At 42.9% G+C, this 13,151-nt stretch overlaps 1 long non-coding RNA gene across 1 annotated transcript in view; it reads right to left on the bottom strand.

Moving 5' to 3' along the window:
* Positions 1–185: 185 nt before the first annotated feature.
* The window catches only part of LOC116950837 (uncharacterized), a 38,896-nt gene continuing 25,930 nt past the window's right edge, over positions 186–13,151 (bottom strand). The window contains exons 2-4 of the long non-coding RNA XR_012945844.1: positions 10,918–11,033; positions 2,186–2,333; positions 186–1,223 (exon numbers count right to left, since the gene is read on the bottom strand). This is a non-coding gene — a long non-coding RNA (uncharacterized LOC116950837). The remainder of the gene's footprint in view (positions 1,224–2,185; positions 2,334–10,917; positions 11,034–13,151) is intronic.

Below are 13,151 nucleotides of genomic sequence, written 5' to 3'. Positions count from 1 at the left end.
CCACCCTCACAACTCGCCCTTCCCACCCTCCTCCACTCTCCCACTGGGCTGCTAATGCAGACTACGAGATCCAAACGCGTGCGCCTATGCAGGCTATGCTTTACAAAGGGATGTTACTACTCCCCACCCCCCCACCCCCCTTTGCGTTTTAAACTTTATACTTTTACACGATTCGCGCAAGTCTCCGACCCTTATTGTCCGCTCAAGCCTTCAGGTTTCTCTATTTATGTGCCGCGAAAAGGGGCCATTGCACGAAACGTCGCCTATTATATACCAAGCTGTAGTTTCAAGGGCGAATGTGATGAGTTTTATTGCATTTTTCCCAGGCGTGTCTCGCTTAACGACGGAGATACGTTCCGCAAATCTGTCTCTCGGTAAGCAAACATTCGTTAAACGATCTTTCGTGTTCCCGTTCATTCATCTCATGTTTAAAAAAAAAAAGCTTGCGCTACGTTTCAGCCACAGTATGTTCCACACCTTGAACAGCTTTCTTAGAAATACAAATGATAGTTTTAAAATAAAGTGATGAGACATCAAACGCAACACTCACAACTCACGAAGAACCACCGTGCTTGCTTGCGGGTGACCGCACTCGGCGTTTGCAACAAACCCGATAAGAGACTTTGCTATGATTCTAGATTTGAAGCTTTCGTGACTGCAAGGGTCCATGGTTCTAGGTAAAAAAAATAAAGCAACAAAAATCACGACGTTTTGGCCACAACACAAGCGGCCTTTATCGATGATTATTAGCGCGCTCTGGAGTTGGCTCAGAAAGTGTCAATTCTACTGCCCAAAAAAAAACCTTGAAAAATCCCACTTACATTATTAACATATGAGATGCACAATATGACTTATTCTTTGGTTCTATTCGGTAAAGTCACGTAGGTAAAACAACAGTGATTTTTGTTGTTTTATTTTTTTTACCTACGTGACTTTACCGAATAGAACCAAAGAGTATGGATCCTTGCAGTCACGAAAGCTTCAAATCTAGAACAATATGACTTGTTAGTACAAATTTATTAGTTATTTATTTTGGCGGTGGGTGCAAAAGTGGACGCCTTTAGCGCAGTTTGAGGTGTGGTTCATTTTTTTTTAATCAGTGGAGGTCATTGGTGGTGGTTGGTGGTGGTGTCGCCTTCCCTTGTGTTGGTGGGGCACGCGGAGGAGGAGGCGGCGGGCGGCAGTGATGAGGCTCGGTGCGTCACAAAGGCCCACAGGCTCACCTGGCGTGGGAGTGAACCGTGAGAGCGCACGTGGAACCGAGCACACCAGGCAAGATGCCCGCACTTGAACTAAGACGAACAAGAAGCCACTGAGGTTGTCATTATTCACGCCCCAAGGTGGTTAGATCAATTTTCACAACTCGGGACCACGATTCGATCCAGAGATGTATTTTGTAGTCAGATTAAAAAAAAATTTTACTACCTTTATTGTGCACTGTTTCACTTTTTTTTTGTCTGTCTCATATGACCATTTTGGCTGTTGCCCATTGCCTACATGTAGAACTGTTCACGCATTTGCATACACAGCAATTTGCTTAAATAAACAAAATGTTATTTTTCACATGCACGATTAAATGCATGGATTTGTGCAAAAGCTACTGCTGGTGAAATCAAAGTCTTAGGTAAGTCAACATGTATAAACTGCTAGATCTAATATTGGGATGCCACTCATATCCGCTCGTAGCTTTGAGCCTATATTTTGGAAATTCCGCATTATTTATGGTGCATGATGACTATTGTAGGCTTCTCTCATTTCCTTGGCCTTGGAGGGATGATGCGATGAGTTAACCTCCACTATGATGTGAACTCATGCATTTTGTGAGACACCATAACCACAGCAGCACATCGTCAGATAGACCAGTTATTTATGTTTAACCGAGAAAGCATAATTCAATCTCAAGACCCTTTTTTAGGGATTGATGGCCAAATCACCTGGAATGTGCTCAATTTCTAATTCATATCTCAAAAGCTAATCAGAGTAGGTATCACTTGTATTGGTCACCATGAAAAATAGTGTCATAGGCTATAATGACCGTGTGGTGGGCAGCAGAGGGCAGTGCCAGCAAAATCCATTGTTGTACTGTACTCGTGCGCTCCTACATCCTTCAACCTACCCTCATGGCATACGAAGGTCCTCATCCAGCAATGGATTCACAAGGGGCTGTCTGTACATGCGCACAAACCTGCATAGGATGTTTGCCTTTCCCCCCTTGTTTTTGGCAGCTCCTGCCACAAGGGCTGTGAGATTGTATTTCTTCTCGTTTACATTCTCTCCTCTTCCATGATGTAATTGTTTCAACATCGCTCTCTCCAACGACGTTTCGCAAGCCACTGAAAAGTAATACACATGAAACCGTCCCGCGTAAAACCTACATTTGATTTCATTTTTCATACTGCACAGTACTGCATTAACACACACATTATTACTCTTTTAAAGTGATGTTGAAAATTGCACGTGCCCTTAATGAGGCCATGATATGTAGAAACACCCTGCAGCCACATATTGCAACTTCAATGCAATCTGGACCAAAACACTCCGAAGGCAATTTAAAGGATGAATGAACACACCTGCCCATTAAGGAGTAATGTAGTAAAATGAGACGCAATTGCCTACTTATAACATAATCCACGAATCTTCCTGACATTCTAGTCTTATAAATGGAAATGTTGGTGTTTGATTAATTCTTGCACCTTTCGAACAACATTCTCTCTAAGTTCCCAGGATTGAAATATCAATAACATAGAACAAGTAATGGTGCCTTAACGAGTGTGTAGTGGTACTCAATTCCATTGGCAGCTCTGACCCAGTGATAGGAATTCAACAGGAGCCAGTCTTCTTCTAGAGGAGCCAAGCACCACCGAAATTTAACGCAAGTCTGTTGAAATAATCCCATAAGATCGTGACCTATGTGACTAATACAATAATGAACATGAATTCAGAAATAACCAATCAGAACCAAATATAAAATACAGCACCCAATACTGTACAGACCTCATACTGGTAGGAACGAAGTTGTAAACTGAGTGTACCAGCCTGCAATAGATTAATGTGTCCGTCCGTCCGTCCCCTTTCAATACTTTAACGAAGTGAAATCTCGTGCTGTTGGGTGTAAAATCAGCAATAGACAGCGCAGAGACTTGATATATCTTATTGCACCCAACATTTGGAAGTAACAATGTCATAAAATTGCGCAAAATTCCAATGTTCCTACCAGCCCACCCTGCAGGGACCTGTTCCTATATCGCACATTTCCTATATCGCACATTTGACTGAGATTCCACACACATTTAACGAAGAATGTGGCCTACTTTTTCGTGTAACGACTAGATTGCAGGTGCAAGTAACGCTGTTGAGGAGACTAAAGGATGCACATTGCAACATGTGATTTGTTTTATGCACTGTGCACACTACCTGAGCTTTCAAGTTTTCAAGTTTAATTTATTGGGTGTAGCCCTGTGAGCCATGCGGCTCTTGAGCCGGGTGCAACCGCAACAAACAAAATATGAACAGAGAAACATCTTAAAGCGACGACGCGCAACAGAAACATCCTGGGATAAACCAGCAAATCTTCCAGAAAAAAAAAAACACCGTATTACAACGCTGTGTGCAAAAATCCCAGTGTGATGCAAGACAAACAATAACAACCATAAGACAATTTATGTTTGAGTAAGGTAAACTTCTGCGGCCACTCTCTCCCACTACGCCCTTCCTTCCTCTGCTATGCTCTCAAAAAATGGTGTTTCTGCTGGTGATAGAGTCCAACATCCTTGTGTTCGTATTCGGAGTCTTCGTGAGTGATTGTCCCTACCAAAGTACACTTGTTATAATACAATTTGCAATACAGATTTTTTTTTTAGTTTGTTTACCGACCACTTGGTGCTGTGCTTTAACATTGTCAAGATCACAAGTTGAAATCCCACTCTGGGGTTGACTCGACCTATCATCACTCCAGGGTTGATCAAATAAGTACCAATTTGTAAGAAGCTGCATCCTGGAGAGACTGCCCCATATCGCTGAAAGCTGTAATTCTCAACACTGGATTAGGACCGTCAATGAGGGTGAGCATTGCCTATTGAACCTCAACTTATGCCTTTTCAAAGTGCACTACAAATGCTTTTTAAAGTACATGTTTTCTACATCATTGACTTACTTATTTTCTTTTTCAAACGTTAAAGTAATTTCTTAATTCTGAGCTAAAAAAAGATGTGACTTCCTGAACTATAAGCCTTTTAAGATCAGTGTTAAACTTTGAGTAATAAGCTGAACCAGCAACACATTTGTCAGTGTGAGAATGAAGGAGAGAAGCCTGCAAGGCTTGTCCTGGCAAAATGTCATGGGAGACAGCCCTGGTTCATGTCGCTGCAAGGCACCTCGATTAACATCGCCACTGCCATGGCCCTAATAAAAGAACTGGCAATTAAACATAACTTAAAAGCCACTTGTGAGCTGATGAAAGTAACGATACGGACATTAGTTCTCATAATGCGCCTTGCAGCTTAATTCCTTGCTGCGAGAGGGCAAATTCTATTAAAGCCACAAATATATATTTATTTTAATGTGTATTTTGGGAACATAAGTCAAAGGTCAACATGCCGTCATGTTCAAAGGAGTGCGGAGTGTTGCTAATTAAATTTGGCGTTAAGTGAGCCAATTGTAGCCATCATGACATAGGACAAGCACTGTAGGATTTCTATAAAGCAGTACTCATTTTACCTGCAATGGAGGGATAATGGCAGAGGTGGACCGGCAACCAAGATAAGAACTCCCAACTTTCCGATTGTTAGATAAGTATTGTAGTCGAAAAACAGTATCAATGGGATAGAATATTGACAACTCGTGTATACTATTCAAATATGCACATTTGTAGAATGTCCATCTGTAAAATAAACTCAAGAATAACATGTAAAAATTGGCAACAACACTGACAATGAGATAAATATATCATGTAATAGACTAAAACCTCTTTGCCACTGTGTCTCAAATACATCATAATTCTATGCTATAATGGCCTCACACGTCTTTCTCAGCAATAGGCGTCTGCACCTGAATCCACGTTATTTACGGCACAGCGCCATATCCGTGTTTTGGCTACAATGCTTATCTGTGACCCCATGCCTGGCTAATTCGCCACACTGCAAAACGAGGTGTTGCATCTCAGCTATGTGTCCAGGGAAACGCCTTACATACGAACAGAACGATTGCAGAATTGTAATTCAGAAAGTCTGAGACTTTCCCACTTTCACAGATAAGCACTGCATCCATTAGCATCCCAGGCAATCCATCTGGTGTTCAGTTTACACATGAGCATCACCACTTTTTGTTCGTTTCATGGGCTCATCATTTTGGATAATATTGTACATAAATTGTGTGACATTACAGTAGTTCTAAATAAATCGTGCGCTGGTATTAGTTGCATTATTGATATCCGTTACGTTCAATTAAAAATCAAAGTGTCTGCCTGCTCGAACAATCATGGAGCATTGCAGTGGGGGCCGCCCTAAGCTGGTTGGAGGAATTGTATGTTCCTGGTAACGAATGAGATCCAAAGCTATCCTGGGAAACTGCTCATCCAGCAGTGGATCAGCAAAGTGCTCTAAATTACAATTGTTGTATGCATGTTGAATTTATTTCGCATCATACCTAGCCAACCGTGTTAATCGGAGGTGTTATTACGATGAAAGCTGGGCAAGGCATAATATAGAATCATATGGTTATGGTCATGATAACAATATCTGGTCAGGTGATACTCTGCCAGAGTGCTTCACTCACACTTGGCCATGGGTTCAATTCCTGCCTGGTATGGGATTAGCTCAGCCAGCTCATCATCCCTCTGAGCCCATCAAATTAGTGCCACTTTGCAGAAACCAATTCATGATTTTATCTTTGAAGATACTGGCCCTCATCATGATCAAATCATCATGAATGCACCGATCTCACCAGATCTCTGAAACTAAGCAAGTTTGAGCCTACATCGTACATTCATATGTACGAAGTAATGGGAAAGTTACTTACAGGACAACCATTGTTGATTTCCCACAAAGTAGTAAGTGCGTAGTTGTAATTTAATGTGGAGTGGTAATTGGTTTTAATTGGAAGTCCATTTACTCCGTTTTTACAAAAGTAATTAAGGTCATTTCCCAAACCTCTGTAAATAACAAGCACACAGATACGTGTAATATAGGCAATCCCACCCAAACCCACCCCTCTTCCATGCAGTGCTCCAGGGCTGCCAGTGAAACTCAGTGTAGGTGGGGTGACACAGCACTCATTTCATTTTGCACACCCTTATGAGCACAGCTCAGAACACTGTAACTAGAGGTCACGCTGCTCTCATATTCTTTGGCAAAGAAGAATCATGCATCACGCCGTGAATGTTATCCACACTGTTTTCGAATTGGAATACGATTTTATGAATGTTATATGACGTTTAATACACATACCAATATGCACATACTATAGAGAGTATATTGTGGTTTTGAACAATTTTTCAAGGAGTAAAATGAAGTATGGATTGATTCTGAGTCAAAGTGCGTGCACGATGAGCATGATGCGGTGGTCATCTACAATTACAGCCATGAATGAGTGCCGGACATTCCACATTCCCATTCCAGGGGGCAGTTATTCCATTGGACAATCACTGCAGGGTTCCCACAAATCGTCCCCAGAGTGGTTTTAAAATGTAACCCTTCGATTGTCAGTCGAGTGTTCCAACCACAGGACTACCTGGCCAAATTAATTGTTTTTAAATTGTGTGGTTTTTTTTTATTTGGGGATTTTATATGGAGTCGTGTTTATGTAAAATATGATTAAAAATAAACTCAGTTTTGTTTAACTTAAAACCAGTCACCTTTCCCATAATAACATGAAGGTTTTCCAAATGTTCTGTTATCACTTGCTTCCTGTCCATTGAAAAATAATCATGCTATTGTAGCACTCGATGAACTCATGTCAACATAGACAACATTTATTTATTTGTTCTACGCATGGACGTCGCGTGTGTGTGTGCCCTGCAGAAAAGCACACAGTAATGTATTCATGAAAGAATGTGTTCAAATTCAAATCACAAATTATAATAGTCTTCAATAGGCTGTGTTTTTTTCCTCAGAATATTTGTTATCTGGGGGATGAATTTCACAGTGACCCTGCTTTTAATTATAAAATCAATGCGCTTATTTAGAGGGATATACTAATGTAGAATAACACCAGTCGCAATCAAATGCGGGGAAATGTCCCAGAGGCCATCCACCATGGAGCAATGAATTCAGCTCATGTGCAGAAGCTAGATTAAGTGTTTTATAAGAAGATAGTCAATTATAAAAACAGCTATGGTAAGCCTTCATCCAGCAGTGGATAAATGATGGTGGTTAATGATAAATCGGTAAATCCATTGCATGTTATATGATTTCAGCAATTAAACACATATTTAGCGCTTCATCTACTTATTTTGTTTGATGGAAATAAACCAATGGAGTGGTTAATTGTGACCAAAAGAATATAGTGCTGTTACGCTTGCCTTCCACGGGGAAGAACTGAAGTCACATGGTGAGATACGATAAGAGACGACCTTGGAGGTTGAATTTCAACTGTGTAATAAATGTGAGGTCTGGCACAAGGGAGGAAATTAAGGCAAAGTGCGTTGGCATGAATGGCAGTGGGTCATGGCCATACTGAGCCTGCATGACTGAGATTCTTCAGTCGCATCCTGAGATTTTTCAGCCGAAATTTCAAAAAGCCAGGGACTCGCAAAATAATCTTAGGCTGGTCATTGGTTGACATGATTACAATTCGGCCTTCATGCACATGGGTTTTCATACGATGGGTCTTTGAAGGATGTTACAAGCATGCTTTGCATTGCTTCCAATTAATTCTGCAATAAAGTGTGTGGCAATACTTTTGTTGGAGATTCAGAGCAGATTACGATGTGTCCTTGCCGTTATCTACGAAGAACAATTTAGTTGAAATAAATGTGGTTTTGTTTTAAATATACACGTGTAGTGATGTAAATGGAGTCACTGTGGCGTTTAGCGCCGGCTACTGTCACAAGAATGGAACTGTGCGTCTCGAGCCTCTCTCTGGCACCAGAGTAGGTATGGCATGGAAGCGGGCCCTAGGGGGCATGGTTCTGGTGACGGTCAGAGAGAGGGCAAGTAACGACGTGACAGTCTGTGTGAACCCGAGAGGGCACGTGATTGGAAATGGGTAACGAGGGGGGCCAAAAGGGGGCTTGAGAGACACGTGATGCTCGGTCGAGAACCTTCTGGTAAGATGCAGAAGAGGGCGTGGCCGAATGCGGAACGAGGCCACGCCCCTTCTGGTGAGATCCAGAAGGGGGCGTGGCCAAAGGTGGGGCGAGCCCACGCTCAGGAGCATAAAAGGGAAGTCCCGAGAGCCGATCCGGGCTGTCTGTTGGAATGGAACCCGTCGGTGCTACGTCTCTTCAATCCTCGATCCTCGGTCTTTACGCTCGGCATCGTGGGTCAGGCAGTGTGTTACTGACTGACCCGGTTATGTAGTTACCCCGTTGTGGTCTAGTTAACCAGTGTACGTTCATGTAGTTACCCTGTTGGGGCCGTGTAATAAACGTGTTGCCACAAAATTCGTGTGTGTGCCTCCGTAGAACCCAGTACACACGTATACAAATTCCCACACGTATTATTTTCCCTTGTACAATATGCGCTTACATTTTTTTTACAATAAAATTAAGACAATATAATTTTGAAATTTAAATGTAACCCATTAAAGATGTTTTTCAATGTAGAAATGTCAAAAGCTCATTCTCGATAACCGATTTAAACAGTTGCAGTGGCTGATGTTCATTCGGCACCAGGTACTCATTTAAATCTTACTCATTCCTGGATAAGTTCGGATAATACTGATTGTATCTATGGTTAGGAGTCAAACCCAGGTTTGCTGAGATTGGAGCGAAATGTGCTAACCATTACACTACCACAACCCACAGTTTTATACAGTACGAAAACAAATATCTTCCATATAACCCTTTTTACAGCCTGTTTCGGAAATGCTATGGACGAGCAGCTATTAAGACTGGCACAATACACAATACCCGCGTGGCCGCATTTATCTCCCCAGTTCTGATGTTTGCACCTCACAGCAGGTACTCACGTAATTCTTTACTTAAAGCTTTCGTGACTGCAGGAATTCACATTCTTTGGGTCTTTCGGTCAAGCCACGTAGATAGAAAACTAATAAAAATTAATAAAATAATAACAATATCACGACGTTTCGATCGCAACACGAGCAATCGTCACCAGGTGAAAAATATAGCGGGAGAGCTGCTGAGGCAAGAAAAATATATCTTATGTTCTATTGATTTTATTATTTTTCTATCTACGTGGCTTTACCGAAAGACCCAAAGAATACTCACTCAATGTTGAGTGGCAAAAAACCAGTTCAGATATTCGCCACTGATGTTCGCCGTGACTGGGAATTGAAATCAGTCGCCAAAGTTAGTAGCGCAGTGCACGAAGCCGTTACGCTACCACTCGCTGCGGCTTCTATGCACACAATTACCTGTGCACATTCACTCAAAGCACCAGCTGGTTGCAATGTTGTTGGGGTCATTGCCAGAAAAGCACCACAATGAAAATGCACTGGCTTATTTGTGGAGTGATCCGTGTCCTCTGCTCCCAGCTCAGCATTGTGGGTAGGAATTGTAAGCACATCCTATTCTTGGTTCTTTCGGTAAAGTCACCACGTAGAAAGGGAAACAATAAAATAATAAAAAATATAAAACAATAAAATTCTCACGACGTTTCGACTGCAACACAAGCAATCGTCATCAGGTGTGAAAACCACAGCAAGAAAAAAAAACTTTTTTTAAAAAATTCCCTTCTACGTGGTGGTGACTTTACCGAAAGAACCAAGAATATGAATCCCTGCAGTCACGAAAGCTTTAAGTCAAAAATGTAGCACATCCCTTTGTTTATTTTTTTAAGTATCAGACCCCTGTGGGGCTTGCATAAGCCTGGGGCCACGACGACAAACGTCCCCCTTTAAACGATTCTAGTGAAAACACAGCAAAGGCTTACCAACATCCAGAGCTTCAAAACGAAAACAAAGGGTTGTGGAGGTTTATTTTGTCACAGTTTGAGGGACATACATTTTATTTCGTGTGTGTGTCTTCGTGATATTTGTGAAGCGGGGGCGTGCAGTGGTTTGAGCACTGCAAGGATCCTGGAAGCCTGGATTCGACTCCTGATAATGATGCACACTGGTGGCATTTGGTAAATGTAAGTGGTATATGCTGTACATTCTGTACCGGGTAATTATTTAAGACCGAGGTGGCCTGGTACAGTATGTAAGCATCAGCAGTGGGGTGACAAGGTGACAAGGCATGTTTTGAACCGCACCTTGTGTTTGGCTTTATAGAACTAGGGTTGTTAAACTGGGAACCGTTTATATTATTGATTACAGTTCTAAAAGTCAAGAACCGGTAGCCGATTCATGTGAAATGTTAAGAAGTAATGCACCGATTGGCGCGCGAGGACGTACAGACAGCAGGGAGTGTGTGACTCTGTTTTGCAACATTCGTGTTCAGTGTAGGTGTGCAATTACAAACGGTTGTAAATTAGAAATAAAGTCCAATGACAGTTAATATACACAGAGTGAAGAACAGGCATACATTTTATTATAATATATTTCCCAATAATATATTTCCCAAATTGATTGAAATAAACACAGTCAACTGTAATTCAGACACAAAGAGATGTACAATTATGTTCAATTGTGCTTTCAGAGTAATGCCATGACGTGAACTTTTTGCAGCAATGTCAGGGGATGACCCTGGAAGATGGCAACACTGAATGACTTCTCTAGTTACTTCAATGCTTTCTCACCCAACACCAGACGGCAATGTTGTTGCTGTTCTCGGCGCGTCAGTCACATAGTACGTACAAGTATCTTGATTTTCTGTCGTGAAGTAGATTGGACTTGGTGGCCCGAGGAGCGGAACGAGAGATTTCGCAGGCCAGGGCAGCGTGGAGAAGGTTGACAAGGACAGCGGACCCCACCTCAGCGGGACAAACGCATGGAAGAAGAAGAATAAGTAGAATTAAACAAAAGCCAAATTTGATTACGCAATCGTCAGTGACTGTGATGAGACCATCACGCTCGCTACACCCAAAAACCTGTAGCTGTGGTTTCATCTCACTGTCTCTGATGTGGCCTTTATGAACCTCCTAAGCTACCCAATCATCGTATTTGCTTTTTAAAGGGATAACATCAAAAATTCATTTTCTTAACACAAAACATATTAATCCTTCACTTGATACATTAATCCGGTCTGTTTCCACTGAGTCAGTCTTCATGATTACTGCAAGGAATTGCAATTGTAGTGTTGAACACGGAGGCACACACTTGACTTGGAGGCAACACGTTTATTACACGTACACACACTAGACCCTAACAGGGTAACTGCATAACCGGGTCATCCAGAAATGTCCTGACTGACCTACGATGCCGAGCGGAGACCGAAGATCGGAGAGACATAGCACCGACGGTTGATTCCAGAGAACAACCAAGAACGCCCTCGGGACTGCCCCTTTATGCCCCTGAGCGTGGCCTCGCTCCGCCTTCGACCACGCCCCCTTCGAGACCTTTCCCGAAGGATCTCAACCGAGCATCACCTGTCCCTCAAGCCCCCTTCGGGCCCCTCTCACTACCCTGTCCCGGTCACGTGCCCTCTCGGGTTCACCCAGACGACCATGTCCTGACTTGCCCTCTCTCAGGCCGCCACCAGGACTATGCCCCCTAGGGCCCGCTCGCATGCCGTACTCACTCTGGCCCCAGGGAGAGGTTCCAGACGCACAGCAGCACTCTCGAGACAGTGCCTGGACGCTAACACCATAGCGACATCCTTAACGTCACGACACAATTACCGGTGTGTTTTTGTTTACAGGCAGATTAATGAGGTGAAAAATTGAGTGGCACTCAGAAATCAGTGACCGTGGGACAGTCTCGATGCGAGGGAGCGGTAACACGACGAAAACGAGCAGGCCGTGGTTGATTGGGTGTCAGCTGTACAAGTGTTGTAGGATCTGGAAGAATCATGGAAGGAATGATGTTGTGTAGTTGCATCGGTGTGACGTGGTGACATCGGTGTGGCGTGGTGACATCGGTGTGGCGTGGTGACATCGGTGTGGCGTGGTGACATCGGTGTGGCGTGGTGACATTGGTGTGGCGTGGTGGCATCGGTGTGTCGTGGTGGCATCGGTGTGGCGTGGTGGCATCGGTGTGGCATGGTGACATCGGTGTGGCATGGTGACATCGTGGTGACATCGGTGTGGCGTGGTGACATCGGTGTGGCGTGATCACTTCTTGATCTGGACATTGGCTGTGAAATAATAACGCATTACGTGGCTTACCACAGCCTTAATGTCAGATGTAATTTTTAAAAAAGTCGATTAGCAGGATATATAATATAAATGCTTTTGCGTTTCATACTGAAATCAGATTTGCTCTTTTCTAAAATTCCACCTTAAATGATAGGCATTGCGGCAACACATCCACAGGTTATTTTATGCATTTTTATTGCAGCTGTGTTTTCCAGTGACTGCAATCTGAAAGTAATTTGTATTCAGCCAATGCATCCCATCCTGTATGTACGTACACACAAGCACGCTCACACTGAACACACACCCACACTTGTGCACTTGTATGAACTCTTGACTCAGGTGCACACAAGACACAAGCTGCACATATTGATGCACATCCACATACATTTTCAAGCACACTCACATAAAATGCATGCGGATACATCCACAAGATTACACAAATACGTAACAAAAGCACGCGCACAAACGCGTGCACAGTCTGCACACACATATTCAGAAAGATTGCAATTATAGTCCGTAAAACCCGTTCAGGCGAGTGCTGTTAATGTGCCTAGCATGGCATGAAAACCGTATCCTCGTCTCCATTAAATCGTGTTTACTGATATACCTACATCATATACTTATCTGGGCTGAATGGACCTCAGGGAGGCCCCCAGTGCATATAGCTGTCAAATTGGCATCAGTGTGCAAGACCACAAATTCAATATAGGTTGCAAAAATGTGTGCGTTAACCATCACCCCTCCCCAATACCAAAACAGACCGAGATCTCCCGTATAGCATTAATGAGCATCTAC

This window comes from Petromyzon marinus, chromosome 2 (genome assembly GCF_048934315.1).
Source record: "Petromyzon marinus isolate PM22_M1 ecotype Great Lakes invasive population chromosome 2, UKy_Petmar_22M1.pri1.0, whole genome shotgun sequence".
NCBI classification, from domain to species: Eukaryota; Metazoa; Chordata; class Hyperoartia; order Petromyzontiformes; family Petromyzontidae; genus Petromyzon; species Petromyzon marinus.
The sequence above is the reverse complement of the archived record's forward strand: the minus strand, read 5'-3'. Positions and strand labels throughout refer to the sequence as shown.